Source organism: Marmota flaviventris, chromosome Y (genome assembly GCF_047511675.1).
Source record: "Marmota flaviventris isolate mMarFla1 chromosome Y, mMarFla1.hap1, whole genome shotgun sequence".
Lineage (NCBI taxonomy): Eukaryota > Metazoa > Chordata > Mammalia > Rodentia > Sciuridae > Marmota > Marmota flaviventris.
The window spans coordinates 9,439,869-9,460,925 of record NC_092519.1 but is presented as its reverse complement, the minus strand read 5'-3'; the positions used below and the strand labels follow the sequence as shown (position 1 = coordinate 9,460,925).

Sequence of the window (21,057 nt, the reverse complement as noted above, 5' to 3'; positions counted from 1 at the left end):
TGGCAACTGGACACGTGATTCTAAAGTTGATTTGGAAGACAGAAGACAGGCTAGTCCAGCTGATGGGAATGTGGTAAAGAACATCAGTCCTTCCATTAGCTTGCAAAGGCTGCTGTCCCCAAGGTCACAGACTGGAGGACTTCCACAACATAAATTTGTTCCCCTGAGTTTGTAGGCTGGAAGTCCAAGATTGGGATGTTGGCAAGCTGGTACTTTTGTGGCTCCCACTTGGTTTCTGGGGGCTGCAGTTCCTGGGTCCTCACATGGTCTTTTTTCATGTGTGGGTGTACTCATAGTCCCACTGTTTATAAGGACACCAAGTATTAACTTGGTTTTCTCTACAGAGTCCCTGTTCCCCCCCCCATACAGCTAGGCTCTGCAGGGCTGTGGGTGATAACTTCTTGGGAGAGGGAACCCAACATGGTCCCCAGCACTTTTTTGGTAGCTGTATCCTCAGTGCTGCTCTCAGCCCTAGTGCATCCATGTGAGCATTTACCTGCAGAGGAAGGGAGCTTGATGACTGACCAGCAGGTAGGCCCCTTGGGCTCCAGGACCCAGGACAAAATCAAAGCCCCAGGAATCAGCTAAAAGGGGAATGTAAAGCCACAGACACAGTTGGCTAGCCACATGGGACAACAACCTCATGATCAAGTCAAGACATGCCTCAGAAATGACTGAGGAGAGCCATGGACATTCATTTTGGTGATCGGGAGAAGGTGGAGACTGGGCACTTGATGCAAAGTGTTCAAGTTCCCTGAGCCACAGCCTAGCTGAGGAATCCATCTACAGGATACTCAGCTCCCAGGCCCCAGCTAACATCAGGGAGCACAAGAAGCCCCTGTGGGCTCCAGAATGAATGTAAAGCTGTGGGAGACCCCCAACCACAGAGGCAGAGGCCATGTGTCGTGTGGGTGTGGGGTGGATGGTTCGGGCACATAGCAGTGGTGGCCATCACACTAGGGCACAGACCTGCTCTTGGTTCTCTTTTAAACTGTGCCTTTTCCTGTGGTTGATGGAGGAGCACCTGAGACTTGGGCTGTGGCCTGGCTCCTCCAATCCTCAGTGCCATCAGGGGCCAGAGTTTGTGGGGTGGTCTGTGGTCAGTCAAGATGTCATTTGTCCATCAGGCCAGGCCACACAGAAGCCCTCAGCTGCCTGACTGCATCCTGCTGCTGCCCTCTGCCTTCTGGTCCTTCCTGCTACAGCCTGGCCAGGCATCAGCCCAACTGGATAATTGCACTCTGTGGTGAGGCTGCCCTGGCACCCAGGGACTGCTGAGAGCACCCCATCCTGGAGCCAGAAAAAGCTCTGTTTCCTGCTTCATCACAGGACAGTGTCCAGCCAATGACCCACATGTGGCCCTTGAAAGCCACACTCACAACTCACTGCCATACTTACTGGGCTCCTCCAGGGTAGAACCTGCAGAACAAGTGGCCTCTGTCAGCAGAGCACAGTGGCTACCTGGAGCTGGGCCATTTGGATCAACTACCACCTCTGGCTACTGTTGTGAATGAGGGCAAGTCACTTAACCTCTCTGACTCTGTCTCCTAATTTATGAATGGGATGGTAATCAATTCCTCACAACTGAAAGACTGTTGAGATTGACAACATTAATGCCTGTAAAGTGCTCACAACAGTGTTTGGTCTGTAATAAGGATTATGCAAATAATGATTATAATCATGATAATGATTTCAGTGCCTATCAAATGTTCAGACCAATACTGGGTTGATGATGGTGATGGTTTTATTCTTGCTTTCCCTTCACTCTAAAAAAGTGCTGGACTGTGGTGTGGCCCTGCCTTCTCTCTGTCCAGCTTGTGTTACATGAGGCTGGAAAAAGCAGAAACTTATCTGACTTTTTCCATTTTATCTTTTAAACTGGCAGCATTTAAATTCAGTAGTTGAGTATTTGAAGTTTTTCTCTTTTTCCTTCTGTAATGAGTGTTTCCAATGCTGAGATGTGGAAGGACCTGGCCTTGGGTGCCATGGGACAGTGACACTTTCTCACACAGCTGGCTATTCACAAATGCAGGGTGGCCTGCATTTGGCCTCCTTAATCCAAGGTCCATGTTGCTGCACTGATGTTCCTCCTGAGGCCCTGGGATTTGCAGGCTGGTTCCAGGTGGCAGTGTTTTCCCACACCCATTTTTGCCTTGAAGTTCTTGTCACTGGCTCTTCTGCCAGCAGCTGTGCTGAGATGCCCTGAGACAGATGCACCTATTTTTCTAAATGACCTGGAGATCCAGGCTGACAGTGGGCACCTTGGATAGGGGACAGAGTCACCTGTGATTTTAGAGTAGTGAAACCTTTTGGGTAGTGCAGGGTTTATGAACTTGGCCTTGGTCACTGAGCTCCAGCTCTTTCTCTGTAGACCAACCAGGCCAGGAGGAACTCAGGGAGTTGATAGAACTGGAAAAGTTTGGAGGTGGAAAGAACAAGTGTGAATCCTGACTTTGACCATGTTCAGATTGGAGAACTTCTCTGTGGCTCAGTTTTACCATTTTTTAAAGTAGTTTTGAGACTACACATCTCAAAACTATTGTAATGGTCTCCTGATACAGCAGTTATGTGGAGCAAGGTGGGCTGGCACCTCAATGGTGTATTTCTCCTATTAATTGATATTATCTCTTTTTATATGAAAATTGCAGCACCTTGCTTGGGCAAAACTGGCTGCCAGCCTAGCAACCCAGTGACATGATGTCGCAGAAGGAAATGAATGTCATGAGAATGTGAGGGGCAAATGCTATGTTAGTGAAAATGGTGTCTTTTTACAACAATGAGAGGAAGCCAGAGAGACTCAGAAGGAACACAGGAGATTTATTCTCTCAAACACGGAATCCATGTAATCATAATTGGTGGACATTCATTCTATGAGCATTTGTTTAACTTCTTCTACTAGGAAGAACCAGAGACACAGCAGTAAGCTGGACACCAGTGTCACTGCTAGGGAAATCCGGGACCATGGTGGAGCACTGTGGGGTCAGAAGCCATAAAACAATCAGGGAGGGGAAAGGGAGACATGCTGTGGCTCTCATGGCCTCCTCCCTTCAATACTCCTACCAGAGCTTTCCTTTGGCTGGATATGGACTACAGAGTGGAGAGTTGTGTAGTCAGTTCTCTGCCAAGTAGAGAAGCTCAGAGAAGGGCTAGAGTCCCCGCCTCCAGGCTGAGGAAGAAACCTGTTCTGCCCTGTGTTGGGAGGAGCTTCTCATCAAGTGGAGAGGATGGGAGGAGGGCAAGATGACAGTGCTAAGGGGGCTGTGGAGAAGGGGAACCTGGGGTTGGAGAGTGTGGGGATGTTCTAGTCCAGACCATCACTTCCACAATTCTGGTATCACCTGCCAAGACTTCCTTCCAGACTTGGGCCTCTGAACCCTGAACCATGGAGGGTTGCAGCTCTACCTGTGCTCCACAGGAGGCAGTAGATTGCCACCAGCTAGTCAGAGCCACCCTTGGAGAGATCAGTGGTCTTCAAAAACCTGCCCTCTGGCTTCATGGAGGGTGCTGTGTGCCTTGTTCTCTGGGTCCAAGTTGTGTGAATTGGAGAAAGAATCTCAGTTGCAGCTGCCATTCCTTTGGGCAGGAACCAGTGGCCTCAGGACTGGTGAATTCATTTCCAGGTGGGGTTGTTGATACCAATGAAAGGGACTGAGTTCCAATTCTGAGGGTTTTAGCAAGTCCATGCCATGCTATCTTATGTTGAGTCCTGTGGTTCTCCCAGTCTGGAGCCAGGGGAGTATGCTGTTTTCCCACAAGGACAACAGTCCACTCACTGGGGGTCACCCAGTCCCTTCCCACCCTTGCTCTCTGGGGCTCCCTGGTGCCATCTGTCACTGCTGTTCAGAGCCAGCCCCATCTACATTCAGAGTCTCTGCCTGGTCTCTTATGCACTCCCTGAACGGGATCCCCATTCTGCCTCCAGCTACCCAAGGGAAGCAGTGAGAGTCCTTTTTGGTAGGGCTTCATTTCCTTCCTTCCTCTGGGCTCCTGGCCCCCTCCCTCCATCAGTGTTGACAGCCCACAGGGGTCAGCAGATTGTTTCACTTCACTCTGCAAACAGGCCTCCGGTGTGCCTCCAACATGAAGGAGGATGTGCTTTTAGATGACACTTAGGGATTAGTGAAGGCCATCAGGGTCTTAGGCTGGGGGTTGAGCCTGTCTCAGGACAGATCAGGGCTTCATCAATGGCCCCAAATTAAGGTATCATGTTCTGCTGCAGCCTGGCTTGAGGACAAAACAAGACCCCTACAGCCATCATTTATGGCTTTCCATAGAAGCTTTCAGATGAAATTTGTGTTGCCTTTAGCTTGAGTTATAGGGAAACAGGAGCTTAAAGTCAGCCTGTTATTGCAGGTGGAATGTAAGTTTTGGTGACAGTAAAGAGAAAAGGTGCAGTCTTCAACTTCTTATAAATCAATTTTCAAGAGGTATCAAACTCCAACATATAAGATAAAGAAGAAGCCAGTCCCTGAGGAAAACAGAGCATGGTGAGGTTTGCAGTTACTTTAATTTCTTTCCCACATTTGTAAGTAAATCAGAGTTTAAGTCTGGCCTTGGACTTTCCTTAAGTTATTGAGAAGGTAAAATGGGAACCTCAAGTCCAGCTCTGCTGGTCTGAAGATGACATGGTTACACATTGAAAGAAGAAACACGTGTGACCAGTAGCAAAAATTTTTCCCTTTTTTGTTTCATAGGTACCCTAATATGAGTATATATGCATTTAAATACATACACATATACATTACTTAAAAAATTTCCCCAAGTGAAATCATACATGATTGTCTTAGTCTGTTTTGTGTTACTTTAGTAGAGTACTTGAGACTGGGTGATATATAAAGAATGGACATTATTCTGGCCCATTGTTCTGAGAGCATAGCATGGTTCTGACACCTGTTCACCTTCTGGTGCAGGCCTCCTGCTGCTGTAATTCATGGCAGACTGTGGAAGGGGAAGTAGGTGCACCCAGAGAAGGAAAGGAAACTCAGCTCCTCCTTCTCTTAGGGAAGGAGGGAATCATCTGTGAGGCTCCCCCACAACCTAAGAACCTCCCACGAGGCTCCACTGCTCAATGTTGCCTTCTGGGAAAGGCTAGGTTCCACATAGGAACTTCTGGGGGACACACTCAAGCTGTCATGATGACCAGTTTTAACTTGGTTTTTATATTTCATGACACATTGTGGACATCCCTCATGAGTATTAGTGTTTTATATTTAAGTATATTCACATATATTCACAAATATATTCACATATATTCACATAACTACTTCCTGTGCTCATAGCTATCTGTACACTCCTATAACAATATCAGGCCTCTTCTTGGTGAGGATTTAGTTTGGGTACAGTGATGTATAGTGATAATAGTGGGTACATATTGATGTGTCATTTAAATAGGTCAGTACTCTTATCAGCTCTTCATATTTATTAACTCACAGATCCTTACTGCAACCAGGGAGGTAAGAACTGCATTTATATCTTACTTTTTGTGAGGACATCTGAGGCACAGCTAGGTTAAGTGTCTTTGGCAGGCTGATCGGTCAGGATATGGCTGAGCTGGGGTTCGAGTCCCAGCATGGGGTCCGGCACACAGGTAGTTTGCTCACAGTTCTAGCTGAAGCAGCAAATGGCCTTATAGAGAAAACTTTACACACCCCATCCCACCCCGATATTCAGAAGGAGAGATTTCTAGTAGTGGAAGTGTCAAGACAAAGATTTGCCCTCCTTTTAATGATTCTGGATGTGTCTCGGCATCTGAGTTGTGTCACCTATGGAAAGGAGAGAAGCAAGAGCTGCCAAGTCCAAAAGCTAGGTGGGACCCATGTGGATGATGAGCATGGTGGGTTCTGTCTGGTCTGCAGGGTAATGAGCCATGAAGATGATTCCATGTTTGGATATGAGGCTCTCTCTGTGAGGTTGAGATCTGCAGGAGTAATGTTTGCCCTTTGAGGAGGCAGCTGTGTGTGTCAGGGCCATGGGATCAGTGGCTATCTGGGCTCCTTCCCATTTCACATGGTTTTGGGGATGGTCCTGAAGAACACATTTTTATGGAATTATAAGACTTTCTCTGTGGCCAGAAGGTAGCTCACTGGATGGCAGACAGGGACTCCATTGGGTCGTCTTCTCACAGAGCATAACAGGGTCTCACTCTTGGTTTGCTGTCCTCCTCACAGAGGTCGAGGGTCCAGTTACCATGAATGGCCTGCAGAGGTTCTCCTCACTGCCTGCCTTCCTCCCCTCTAGCTTGCACATCACCAATGCTGAGGTGTTCTCCTTCCTTGAGGAGGCCAATTAGGACCTCAGGTACAACTCCAGCCTACAGGCTGTGGGGAGTCCTTCTTGATCCACAGACCCTGGAGCCCCCTTCAGTCAGCACCATCTATGGCCTGTTCTCCATGGAGCTCCTGCTGATGCCCACACCCTTCAGTAACTTGGAGAAGTTTCCCTTCTACTGGGAGCTGAAGTCCCACATCCTCCACAGCTCCATCCAATGCAACAGACCCAAAGTGCAGTTCTATGCTACTTGCATGGGCTGGGATGACAGTGACCCAGGTGAGGATCTTCCCTGCACCAAGATGTTTGCCTTTCCTGAGGCCAGGGATGTGGTGGCCAGCTGCTGGCTGCAGGGGGGCCCCAGACTGCATGGCGGAGCTGGAGCTGCTGCATGAGTGGTTCAGCTCCAACCTTGACCTGGAGCCCAAGGAGGAGATCCTGGCCCTGCTGGGGTAATGGCCATGGAGCTCTTCTTCTGCTTCTACCTGGCCAATGAGTCAGTCCAGCATCCCCTAGATGAGGAGGGCAAGAGGGAAGACAAGATCCACTTGGGCCAGGAGAGCCACACACAGGTGTCTTCTGCCTGGGAGTGCATCATCGGCAGTGTGGCAGTCTACCTGACCCAGGGCAACCTGTAAAGGTCCCTTTTGAGCCTGGATGAGTACATCACCTTCTCTTTCCTGCTCTACCTCATCTGTGAAGGGGATACAACCACCCTTCAGGTCTCTGACCAGTGGCAACATGGCAGACCAGTTCATGATTTTGACAAATCCTTTTAGAAATTTTTAAAAGTTTCAGCCACATGGAATCATGATGGGTCATTTACCTATCCCCACCCCACAATTTTTTTTATAAAAGTTTGAGTTAGAATTCATGTAACATAAAATTAACAATTTCAAAGCCATCAATTCACTGGCACTTAGCACATCACCCCAAAAAGAAATGTGTTACCCGCTAGCTAAGCAGTACCTCCTCATTCCCCTGCTGTTCTTAGACCCTGGAGACCACTGATCTGCATTTCTGTCTCTATGGCTCACCTTCTGTATGAATTATACTACTCAATATGTTCACTCTCCCACACTTCATAGAATAGTGTTTTGATGGGCAAAGTTGGAGCATGCATCTTTCTTCAGCCATTTGTACAGCTCAGTAATACTCCAATGTCATGAGTACACCATGCTTTAATTTTTCCTCAACAGTCGATGGACATTTGAGTTCTTGCCACCTGTGCCCATTATAAACAGCACTGGCCATGTGGTGATGAACAGCTTTAATCTGGGGGGCTTGGGAGGCTGGGGAGGAGGATTGCAAGTTCAAAGCCAGCCTTAGCAACTTAGCAAGTCCCCAAGCAATTTAGCAACCCCTGTCTCTAAACAAAATTTAAGAAGGGCTGGGGATGTGGCTCAGTGACTAAGTGCCCCGAGGTTCAAAACAAAACAAATCAAAAACCTCAAACAAACAAGCAAACAGTGCTGTTGTGAACATGTTTGTATGTGTATTTTACTGAGTTCCTGTTTTCAATTCTTTGGAGTCTAATCCTAGGAGTGGGATTTCTGCATCCTGTAGTCTTTTTATAAGAAATTTCACTGTTATACATATTAGGGGATTTCTTGCATCTATAAGTATAGAAACCAATTTGGTCAACTTCATTCCCCAGTGCCTGCCCTTACACTCCCTCCTCCCTGCTACCACTCCCTCCTCTTCTGGTTTCTCATCTGTTTTCATGAGTCCCTCCCCAGATTTTTTTTTTTCCTTTTTGCTTTCTAGTTTTTCTCATGAGGAAAAGCATATATGGGTCCTACAGTAGTTCTAGGTTAACGTTTTGAGAATTTGGCCAACCATTTCCAGAGCAGCTGTGCCTTTTACATCCCCACCAGCAACATGTGAGGATTTGATCTCTCCAGGACCTCACCACCTCCTTTATGTCATATTTTAACCAGTGAGTGAGTGATGAGTGGTGTCTCACTGTGGTCTTGATTTGCATTTTCCCAGTGACTGACCATGCTGAGCATCTTCTCATGCACCTGTTGGCCATCTGTATGTCTGCTTTGGAAAATTGTGTAGTCAAGACCTTTGCCTATTTTTTTAATTGCAAGATTTGTCTTTTTGTTATTGATTTGAAAGAATTCTTTGCATATTCTGGATATTAGACCTTATCAGATAGATGATCTATAGATCATTCCTCCTATGTCACTGTCTACTCTATCTTCACTTTTGCTCATCTTGTTTTAACCAGCAGCACCTTGGACCATGTGTGGTCTAATGATTAATCTTGAGGGGGTCTTGGCTCCCCAGGTTTCAGCAGTGCTGAGCATGGCCTCCCTATGCCATCTTTACTCTCTGACTACTGCACATGGGCCTTGTCTGACTTTGGCATTTCTTTTGTGTGATCCTTGCTGAGCATTCCCTGTCACTGTGTGCTCAGTGCAGTGGCCTCCTGGGTCCCTGACATGGCAGCACCTGGCCTTCCTCATCCCATGGTGACTCTTCCCCACTTGCAGGTGAGGGGCAGAGTCCATCTACTTCCCCACATGCCCATCACACCCCATGAGTCCCAGTGGCAGGAAATGACCTGTCCAAACTCAGGACTAAACTGAAAATTATTAAAAATAGCCAACGCTTTGGGCTCCGATTTTCAGGCACTTGTAAAAATAACAGGACACTTTGTTTTCAGAGGAAAGCCACTCATGGTGTTCTTCCTGTCTCCTGGGGGGAGGACAGTATGCACACATTGCCCATTATGTGGTCGCATTGGCCTGCAGAGTCAACCTGGGATGTTTTCTTATATATGTTGTTTTCTACCTCACAGAATTAAGGTGGCAGCAGGTGTGAAGATCACAGCCTTGAGAACCAGCAATGGAGACCAGTGTGCAGTGGACCAGAGCAGCACCTAGATGATGGCCACCCTGGCCTGCATGGGCCACCAGACACCCAGGGCAGGTGAATGCTGAGAGGCCCAAGGCCCAAGGCAGTCGAGGGACTGGGGACTGTGTGGGAACCCAGGGCTGGATGTGGCATCTAGACCAATGCAGCTTCACTGAGGAGACATGCTCTTCCCAGCCCAGTAGCCCAGCTTCTGAAAGGCTGTGGTGCAGGACACATGGGGCAGAGCTTAGTCCTTCTGCTCTTCATTCACAAAGGCCTAATGAGGTTGACAGTGTCCAGAGCCACTGAGTTCACATTTATCATGGTGCAGGGTTTAATATATAGTTTCAGATCATCTTTATTATTGATGTTGTTATTGTTTTTAACTAAGGGTAGATGAATGTAGTGGGAAAAGCAGAACTGACATAAGAGGTGAGAGGAAAGTGGACATTTTATGGCAGACAGAGGGAAGCTCCGGCTTTGGGTCTTTGTTCCTTACCACCTAAATAGTCATTGTTCTGATGGCACACCAGGGGACTGGTGCATGTCTTTGTTCTTAAGCTAGGTCCCTGATGCTGCTGGGCAGTAGCCTCCCTTCTCCAGCTGGGGCTCGAGCCTCAATGTGGGCTATGCTCAGCTGTGCGCAGGGAGAGGTCCTCACTGATGATGTTGCATCCAGACACCTGGTGGGTGTCAGGATCCCTTGCCTGAAGACTCAGCCCCTGCCCCTCCCATGTGTGGAGAAAGCATCTTCAGGGATTATTCTGGTTAATGGCCATGACAGCTGTGTAGCCACCATTGCAGCTCAGGCCTCACCCTGGGTTAGGCACCAGCTCCTCATCTGGGCACACAAGCCCCTTGGGCAACTGCTCTTTCACCCTGCATTGTCATAGTCTTTTCTCTTTCCTTTCTTCTCTGTTAGAGTTTTTGAGGACCACAGGCACAGGAGATTTGGTGGGTGTGTGGGTGGTGTGGACAGCCTGTTCCCAGGAGTGGCATGGTATGGCTGCCTCTTCCTGGTGACCCAGGCAGCATCAGCTGGAGTTTCCCTCTGCCTACTCTTTCAGGGGCAAGAAGGGCTAAGATGAGTGCTGGTCAGAAGCCTGTTAGGAACCACTGTCTGGGTGATCTGAACACCTCTCCCTTCAAACTCATTCCAGCATCCTCAGGGAACCATAATGTCTGGAAATCTATGTCTGTCTGATGGGCACCCCAAATCCAGGGCATCCACAAATCCTGCACATACCCAAATACTGAGCACCCCAAGTCTTGAGCACACCAAGTTCCTGAGTTGTTAATATTAGCTCAGGGGATTTAGCTGCAAGTAATAGATCATCTGCCCACAGATAGCTGCTACAAAAGAATTTGGTCATCTCACATCACAAGCAATTAATAGCTGGTTTGTCCTGTTATCTGTGACACAGTGGTACCACATGTCTGCTCACTGTTTCTGTCCTTCTACTCCATTCCAGCCAGCAAACTTACCACCATCCTCTACCTTATCTCCTCATGGTCACTAGATGACTGCAGCTCTTCTAGGCATTGAAAACTCACCCAGACATATTCAGGGGTTGAAAAGGAGTGGGACTTGTCCTAAGTGTCTCCTTCTACAATCAGTCTCCAGGGGCGTCTTCCCTTCAGAGCTCATCAGTAAGCTGTGGGGTCTCAGCCTTTGCCCCAAAAGCAGTTGCTTTTGGGAAGTACCTGTTGGGTAGTATTTTGGGCTTTGTAGTGGGAGATGGTCTCTGCCATCAGGGAATGAAGAGGGAAGAGTGGCAGATAGTACTCTTCAGAGATGGTATCTGTCAAGTGCTGTGGCTTTATTCTGTTTTGCACAGTGTGTGATGCAACTTTTCATTACAGTGACCAAGATACCTGACCCCTACAGCTCTGAGGTAAGGTTTACTTTGTCTGACCATTTCAGAGTCTTCAGTTAATGGTTGGTCAAATAGATTGCTCTGGGCCTGAGGTGAGACAGAACATCATGGCTGGAGGGTATGGTGGGGTATGCTGCTCAGCCCCAGGCCTTGGGAGTGGAGAAGCCAGGAGCTGGGGATTAGATGAACCTTCTCAGGCCACATCCCAAGTGATAACCTTCCTCCAATGGGTTCCCACTCCTAATAATCCATTCCCATCTTCAATCCATCTGGTACATTATTCCACTCAGGAGGTCAGCACCTGGGGATGTAGTCATTTCCTATGAGCCATACCTCTGGACATTGCTGCACTGGGGACTAAGCCTTTAGGTGCATGAGACTTTGTGGGACTTTCCAGACCCAAACCATAACACACAGAACTTCTGTATATATTCCTGGTGGAAAAGTCCCCCTCAGGTGCTCAGTTTATCAGGTGGTTTTGTCCATTTGGACCTGTAACAATGAAGGTCTTTAGGCAGGTTGACTTCATGGTGGACAGGCACCAGGAGTATTGGCTTGGGGCTCCAACCTTCTCCTCAGAGCCTGTCCCCATCTTCTCATGGTTGTATTCCTCTCAGGTGTTCCCCATCCTGGAGGAGGATGCTGGACACTGACTACATCTGCATCCATCTGCTGATGTGGTCACTAAGATAGAAGCTTTTCTTCCCAGACAGGCCCAGCAGATGTCCTAGTCATTTCTGGCCCTGTGGATATAACTATAATCATGTGATCCCCTAAGCAACTGCCATGCCATCCCTGAAGTCAGGGGTTTCCATCAACCTCAGCTGAAGGCCTGGGATGGAAGGTGGGAGGGGATCTGGGGGCCATGGACTCTGATGGGGACTTGAGTGAGAGTGAGCCAGACAGTCACCACAGTGTCAGCGGTCCTGATACCCACAGAGCATGCTGTGGGTGTCATCTGTCCCTGCATCCTAAGACACTGGGTAGGTGATGGTGTCCAGATTCTATGCAGAGGAATTTTGTTGAAATATTTGGTCAAATGGTAATGTTTCAAATGCAGAGAACCACACAAGTTCTTGGAGGTCGTTGTCACTGTTGTTTTCTGAGAGCAGAGTCTGCAGTTCTTAGAAGTGACTGAGAAAGTGCTGTGTGATTGACAGCTCCTGGCCCCACCCTCCTCCCCAGGGCTGAAGAAGGGCAGGGATTTTGGCTGTGGTGTGATAATTTATGCTTATCTAGTATTCCTCTAGAATCCATTCCAAAATGTGAATAAATAGCTGCTTCTTTTTATGCCTTCTGTTGCATTATGATATCAAATGAGGTGTGAAATGCAGGTCTGTGGAGGGAGCTTTCTGCTAACAGGAATGTGTGAATATATCTCAGCACATCATCTGGCAGGAAGCTGTGATCCCTGGGTTGTGACAACCTTGAGTGGAACTGAGTTTTTAATAGAATATAATTTACAAACTGCCTGAAATCCTGTCCTGCAGAGGACAGGCCCTCCTATTCTGTTGCCCTGGTCCAACGTACACTGGGAAATGTGACCATGTTTGGAAATCTGGAATCCATCCCCAGCTCCCTTCTGAGATTTTTCTTTGCTGCAGTAGTCCAGACAACATGGTGACAGTTCCATGGCATCCATTACTGGAGAAAACACTTGAGACATCAACTTGCAGAGAAAAGAGGTTTGTTGGTGTATAGTTTTTGAGGATTCAAACTGTGGTCAGGTTTGGGGGCTTGTGGTGAGTCCTGTGGCAGGGAGCGTGGGGTAGAGAAAATGTCCACTCACTCTTGCCCTGAACAAAGGACAAAGAGGAGGGAGCTGGCTTCAGGCAGCATCCCTCAAGGCCCATGATTTAGAGCCTTCTGCAAAGTCCCCAAAGGTTTCCCACCCCATCAACACCAGACTAGGAACCCCATCAACACTTGACCACCCAGATCCAAACAGAAGCAATCACTAATGGAACAGGGGAGGGCCACTCTCTCAATCAATTTTACAAAACCAGTTGCTTTTTGATGATATTTAACCATTCACCATGGAACCAAAACAAAGTGCTGATAAAGACAGCCAGCACATCATGGGGCATGGGGCATGAATCAGGTGTGTCTCCCAGTGGGCTGACACTTCACACCTGAGCTTAGAAGAAAAAGGCAGCTGTTGGCCAGTCCTCAGCAGGCCACATAGCACCTCTGCAACTAACCAGTGCAGCTGCCCCTCCTCGCTGCCATTTGGTGTTAGCTTCTCCTCTCCTTCTGTTAAACGGTTCACTGAAAAATGAAAGAACACAGGGAAAGTTTAGTCTGTCTCTCAAGAAAATCTTGTGGGATTCGGTCATCTATACCTTATTTTCTGTAAAGATTTTGTTAAAATCACACACACAAAAACCCATATATAGACAGACTTATAAAATCATATATATATATACACACACATATACAGGTATATATTTATAAAAATATAAATATATACCTGTATATGTGTGTATATATATATACCTGTATATGTGTGTGTATGTGTGTGTATGTATGTGTATATATGTATATATATGTATATATATATATATATATATATATATATATATATATATATATATATATATATATATCAGGAACCAGGAATCATGTTTAAAGTCTTTCAGGAGAACAGCATTTCAAAAACTAGAAACCTGAGTCCTTGAAGTGGACACATGTCATTATTCCCACTTGACAGCTGTTTGAGTGGAGGCCCAATTCAGCACCTCTCATGGTCCCACAGCCAGTTTGAGGTCAAAGCCATTGACTCCAAAGCCTGTGCTTGGACCACTGCCTGAGGCTCTGAAGATGCTTGTCAAGGGGTCCCTCCATGTGTCCCCATCCTGCAGCTCTCTGTCCCACTAGATAAAATGCTCAGTAGCAGCAGCGCCTACAGTGCCAGTGGCCGTCTAGCACATGGACCTAGGCAACAGAGGCCCCTCCAAAGACAGGCTCACGTTCTCATCTCCAAAACTTGTTATCCTGATCTTTGGTCATTGGGCCTTTGTAGAGGTGGTTGATGTGGGCTATAACGTGGCCTTCACTGAGGAACTGGCACCTCCATTTTTAACTGGACAGGGGAGGGAACTGGCACCATGTTCTGGAAAGGAATCCATTGCAACTTCTCCTTCAGTGAGGAGCAGCCTTCTGTCTGCAGAGGATCCTGAAAGCTCATCATGAGATGGGGCCACAGACAAGCAGCTGTGGGCCAGGTTCTGTGAACACTGCCATGTGTGGATAGAAGGTGGCAATTGTTTCCTTGGTTGACAAAGGGGAATGGGCCATTCACTGTGTTCTTGACATTATGCTGAGTTATGTGCTTCAAACTGAACTTTAATATGTGTTTGTTTCCCAGAGCAAATGTCTCAGTCTACGAGATCCTACAAGTGGAGTTTGGCATCCACAACAGCAGTGGTCTGGCTGGACCCGCAAATCAGCTGGCAAGTGGTGTACCCAATCAAGGATGTCATGAGCGAGCTGGTCATTTCTGAGATCTTTATCAGCCAAACAACACTTGTAGGCATTGTCCCTCTTGCAATGGTGCACAATTATGGCTTTAGGAGAAGAGGTACAGAGAAGTTTTCTTTGAATTCTTTGATTACTCCAATGTCATGAAGCAGAATGTCATCTCTTCTCTTCCATGCACTTAGTATATGTTGTTTAAACAAGAAAAATATTCTTAAATTGCATTTCCTTTACCTGCCTTCCATAGTGCCTCCTGGAACCTATGTAGGTCTACTGTGTAAATCCCTTTTCAGTTTTGGAGACTGTGGAATGGTTTCTTGGGGAGCCCTCATCCTTTATTTTCACATCTTTGCACATGTCAGGACCAAGTGCTGTGCTGAGGGACATTTTATTGAAATGTATGGTAGGGTGTGTTTTGGGACAGAGTTCTGTGTGCCCAGTTACCAGCCCCTCATCAATTGGCTTTGCTTTGAGAGTCCACAGGTGGCCTAGGTTTGGCAAACTTTGAAGTGCAGGTGGACCAAAAGAATTTTGTTGGCAACTGCCCAGATGAACTTAGGATCCCAGACCCACTAAACTGCCTGAGGTTTTGCTTCATGGGTCAGAAGGCTGCTGGGTTTCTTTACCTGTGTTTGGCTGAAACTCTGTCCACAACTAAGGCCCAGGGTCCACACTTGAGGATGGAGTCATGGATGATACTCCAGTTCATAAAAAAAAGGGTGCTGTGGGACTGTGGGAGGGCCATGCCCTCCATGCTCTTCTGTCCTGGAAATGATCAGGGACATTCTGCACTGAGTTGAACTTCCTGCCTGGACCTCACACACAGGTGTTCTGGGGAAATCTGCGGCTGCTTTGGATCATTTGTCACTCAAGTTGGATACCAGATTTGAGCCAATTGCAGATGAAAACCCTATTCCTTAATTAATCTACTGTTACTCTCCCCATCTTGAGATCCTAGCATGTGCCGTTTCCCTGAAACACATGTTCCCTGCCTCTCCTTGTGTTGGTTCCTTTCCTGCATCTTGGCTATTAGAGAGGCACCTTCCCTGACCACACTGGGGTTTGGGTAACCCTCAGCCCCCTCCCTGCTCTTCTGTTTCTGTCCTTGTATTTCTATTTCATGATCCTCACAGATGTCACCGCTGGCCATTGCTGGAGTCATCTACTGACTCTCTCCCCGGAAGATGAGATCCTGGTCAGTTTCATCCACCCCTGTTTCCTTGGCACCCATAGCAAGGCCTGGCACTGTTGATGGGTGTTGAATGAATGAATGGACCCTGTGCTTGAATCTAAGTTCCAGGGCATTTAGATTTTGAAAATTATGTTATCCTGTCATCATTGATCCACATTTTGGTGTGGTGGAGGCATGACTTTATAGGAAAACAGCTGCTAAGGAACAGAGGAGGCTGGTGTGTGTTTCAGGGAGAGATGAGGTGTCCTTGCAGTCCCTCTTCCTGGGAGCTCTCCTGCAGATTCTCCAGCTCAACCTAGCTTGGGCCACAGTTGGGAAATATCTTCACTCAAGTCCTTGCTCTTTGTCCCATGCTTCTTCTCCAGCCCTCAATTCCCTATTGGTGCCAAAGCCTCCTGAAACTTATGAGGGTGGAATTCAGCAGAGAGTTTCATGCTCACTTCTTGCAAATGCACCAGTTTCTAGAGTTGCTGGGAAGAAAGATGTGTTTACCTGTCAGGGCCTGAGACCAAAGCAGGAGTGAAGAACAGGGCTGGGCAAGTGCAGAGCACAGGCTGAATCCAGCCTGGTGCCTGGTTTGTACATAAAGTTGTATTGAACTTTGATCATTGCCATGATCATTGTCAGTCTATGGCTGCTTGGATGGTGATGCTGGTGCATTTGAGTATTTACAACTGAGAGTATCTTTGGCTGAACTTTAATTTTAGCACCTTGTAATAATGTGTGAGGAGGCGGGTGAGGAGAGAGCTGTTGTCCTGTTATGTTAGGGAACATTATTCTTGACTCTCAGCATTTCTCATCAGGAAACGAGACTTTGGAAAAAGCACTCCAGCCCTCTTTGACCAATGGTGACATTGTCTTTCATTGGGCAACATGACTCAGGTGCTGGGCTAATTGAGATGTCACTCACAAGGTCAGGTCCCAGTGTGGGGACAGAGCAGAATTGGGGGGAAGAGCTGCCAACAACTTCATGGCTGTGAATGAAGGGCTGGGTGACAGTATGTGGCCTGTGGTCAAGATGCAGGTCAGCTGGACAGTCTTTTACAAACATTGCCACTATCCTCAGGAGAATATCAGTTTCTTGGTGACTGGAGCAGAGGCCAGTGGATATACCTGGGTGCTGCTTCCATGGGTGGCTGCCTGCAGCTTGGGTGAGGTGCACTCTCTGTCATTGAAATCATCGTCCTGTTTCCTCCCTGCTGGTGCAAGCTGAGCATCTTGAGGCCACACAAGTCCACGATCCTGCTGTATGTCTGCATCTAGTGGCCATGAGCACCCCCACCTGGCTGTTCTTCACTCAAGGGCACCCATGGTGTAGCCATCTGCAGTTTGACAGTGCTGTGGAGGGAGGGCAGTTGTGTCAGGAGTGATCAGGCTCAGGCCCCCATTTAGTGGAGTTTCCTGAGGATTAAGTGAGACATTACAGGCAGTCTTTGTACACTGGCTTGCATATTGCATGCAGTTAATAATATTTAGTTTTTATTATTTTCATCCAATATGGTCATCACACTCACACCCACTCACAGGTAAAAGTAGCCATTTCAAACTGTCAAGGACAATGTGCGTTCAGTGAGCTCACATTACACATGGCCAGAAATAACCACTCTTGTTGGTGGAATCACAAGCTTGTGCAGCTGGTGTTCACACTTGCAGCAGAGAGGGGGCCAAATGGGTGCCACACCGTTGCCCAGCTGAGCATCTTTCCAGCACATGGCTGTAGTGGGTCATAAATATTACTGTGCACAGATGTGAGGACATGTTCCTCAGGGCTGTGTCAATAGCAGTAATATTTATGACCCACCCACAAAACAGCCATCGTGCAGCACATCCATCAAGGGCTTCTAACCTGGGAGCGTTCAGTTTTGTGGGCGATGAGCCCTAGTGACAACTTTAGGAGTGATTATACGAGAGACTCCAGGTTCTGTTTGACACCACCTTTCAGGTGGTGAATCATCAGGAGAGCCTGTCTGGAAACAATGGTTTTCTTAAAATCCAAAAGACCCATTTGACTGTTGGCAGGTGAACTAGGCTATTTATCCCAGCATGGAGCCATGGCTGTGGGAGCTGTCCATGGGCATCATGGCTTCCAGAAGCCTTCCAGAAGCCTTCCTCAAGCCTTCTATTCCTGTTTGCAAATGACAGAGAGTTCTTGCCAACAAATGGCCTTGCCAGTCTCTGTGGTGGCCCTGGGGGGAGAGCCCTTCTCCACAGCTGGGGACCAGGGAAATGTCTGTGCTCACACTAAGAGAAGCTGATCAGTTTCTGTCTGACTCATTTTCTGCTGAAACTGTGCCTTCAGCAGGTCTGTATGGGTTGTCACATCTGCAAAAGGGTCACATGGACTCTGAAGAGTTGAGTTACCAGTTACTGCGAAGGTGAGACACAGGAACACACCCACACGAATGCCACATAATGCACGTATGGGAAATGCTAATGATATGTTTCCTTTTAATTTTTCCTTAAAGAGAAAATACACAAGAACAGCGGTGCTATTCAGAATGCTTCCTAATGGGTGGCACAGGTTCGGACCAGTTATAATAGGTGCAACTTGTAAATAATCACAATGGCTCTGTCTTTCCTGGGCCCACCAGCTGCACGCCAGCTTCAAAGCACACAGCAAGTGCCCTCATGCCCCATGCTTGACTGTCTCACAGCATAGCCCAGAGAACTCATTTCTAAATTCCAGTGGTCAAGATGGCATTTTTTAAAATCTGCTTTTTTTTTCTTTTCCCAGAAGGGAATCATAGGTGACTGTCCCTAATATACCCAGTAGATGGTGCTGAAATGCCAGGTTGTGGCCACAGATGTGCCCTTCTCCCCTCCCCCAGAGGGCTCCAGAACACCTAGGGCCAACTGGCTTTGCCTAGTCTAACCTGAGAGTGAGCAGAGAGGCTCCCTTCTGTCACCCACCTAGTCAAGCCAGCACCTAACACCTGGCTGGTTGAAAAGGCAGTATCTCCCTTCTCCACACTACTGCAGGCCCCACAGCTAGATGAATGCTTAGTGGACTTTTCCCCTCAAAAGTCTTTAATATTTTTATTTCTAAGGATTGGTGCTCATTAAAAAAATTCTAAGCTACATATAGAGAAATCAAAATCCCAGCACCCCCAATATGACTCCCATTCCAAAAGAATCATCTAAGTCAATGCTGTGCAGAGACAGCTGGGTGGACAGATAGTTGGAGAGAACATCACACCCTGTAGCCATGAGCTCCTGCTCAGCATGCTATGATTCCAAGAGATGTCAAGTCCCTCATTCCCTTCTACTTAAGAGGAGCCAAGAAATCTAATGTGAGATCCTTTCACTTCAAAAAGCATCAACCACAACAAGGTACTGATCTTTGATTAAACAAAAACCATCTATATTTTGACTAGAAGAATCTCAGTTCACCTCCCAAAGAAACACATAGGACAAAAGTGAAGAATAAGAGAAAGTTATCTCAAGCAAATGGAAACAAAAACTAAACAGAAGCAGCTATTCTTATATCACAAAAATTACACCTTAATACCAAGTGTTTCTCCTGCCTTAGCCACCTGAAGTGCTGGGATTAGAGGTGTGCACCACCACACCCAGATGACTTTAGTTTTTAATGCAGTTGAAATTAATCAAATTATGAAAAAATTCTTTAAACTGTTCAATCATATCCAGTTACCCCAATAACCAAAACGTTCATTTCTGCTGATTTTAATGTTATTGTTTTGATATATAAAGCTTTAAAATCAAATTTTTTCTTATTTCAACTGATTTATAGGTTAGTGTTATGATCCCTAAATAACCACTGTTATTTACTTATAATATATTTTTAAATAAATGCATATTTCTTTAAAGCATAGTATTAAGATGTATAAAGATTAATAAAATAATAATAATAATAATAATAATAATAATTAAAAAACAAAGAAAAAAGCAAACATAAAAGAGTAAATAGTATTTGTCAGGAGGGTAGATACTGTCACAGGTAAGAAATCAAAGCCTCTTCAGACCTTTTAATTATTTGATTCTGCACATGCTGTATCAATTAGATTTACATATTCATTTCATTTTCAACTCTCAAAGAGTTGTGGTACAAATCTATGTAGAACAAGATAACAAAAATAGAAGACAGGAAGAGAGGAAGAAAGGTCAGACAGCACAAGTAGTAAACAATAAACAAAATGACACTAGAAAATATTCACCTGTCAAGAACTGTGGTGAGCCGCTTCTGCCGTTTCTGCAGACTATGGTCGCCATTACGAGATGGCGCTGGCTCCGCTGTGGTATGTGACAAACAACTCCTTATCTGAGAGAGTTGGCACATGATTTTTCACCACCCTGTGAGAGAGTTCCACGCGGCAGCTTTGCATTGGGGCTTGGGATGCTTTATTAAGGCTGGGAGGGCATCCGAGAGAAAAGAAGAAGAAGAAAGAATAATAAATATCAAGGGACCTGAATAAAACTACTGAGAGAAGATTTCGGAGTTGCGTCTTCCTTGCGGGCAAGGGGTCGCGACAAAGAACCACCTTAATGGGGTAAATTCTCCAGTAAAAAGACATAAAGTTCTATAACAAATAGAACAAAAAAATCAATTTCCCCCTTCAGATGACCCAGTTTGTTTTTCTGATTACTTACATCCTTCTTGCTTCTGAATTTTGACCATTGCAAATAAGGCTTCTATAAACACTCATGGGCAGAAAATTGTGTGCATGTAACTTACCAATATTTTACGAAAATAACCAGTGATCACTAGATCATGTGGTAAGCACGTCTTGGCTTTGTGATCCCTTGGCTGCCTCTTCCCAGCAGCTGTTCACTTTCAGCAATAGCAAGCGAGCCCTCCTGTCATGCTGCCTTCTACCTGACAGTTGATCTTACTGGTGTTCTGGATTTGGTCCACTTTGGCAACCATACAGTGGTAGTCATTGTTTCAACTTGAATTTTCCTGATGATACAGGATGTGGAATAGCTTTTCTGGGGCTTTTTTGCTGTCTATATATCTTTCTGTTGAGGCATCTGTCAAGGTCTTTTGCCCAACTTGTAACTGGGTTGTTTGTTTCTTTGTGGAAAAGTTTGAAGTGTTCTTTGTATATTTTGAATTCCATTCTTTTATCATATGAATTTTGTAAAAAATTTTTTTTGAGGCTGTAGCTTGTATTTTCATTCTCTTCATAGTGTCTTTCACAGTTTAAGTTTTAATTTTAATAAAGTTTACCTGTGAATCTTATATTTCATGGGCTTGATTTTGGACCATGGATTTGGAACACAAAGCAAGCTAATTATGTTATCTCATTTATGTGAAAAGAACTGAAATAGACCTCTGAAATTTCCCCACATCAATCTGTCAAGCAGGAGTGTTCTCAGTGACCTAAGCTGAAACCTGCCTTATATGGAGTTCTATAGTGC

General features: G+C 46.3%; 1 pseudogene; it reads left to right on the top strand.

Moving 5' to 3' along the window:
* Positions 1-5,541: 5,541 nt before the first annotated feature.
* On the top strand, positions 5,542-17,933 carry LOC139703568 (transmembrane protein 132B-like; annotated as a pseudogene).
* Positions 17,934-21,057: the final 3,124 nt, after the last annotated feature.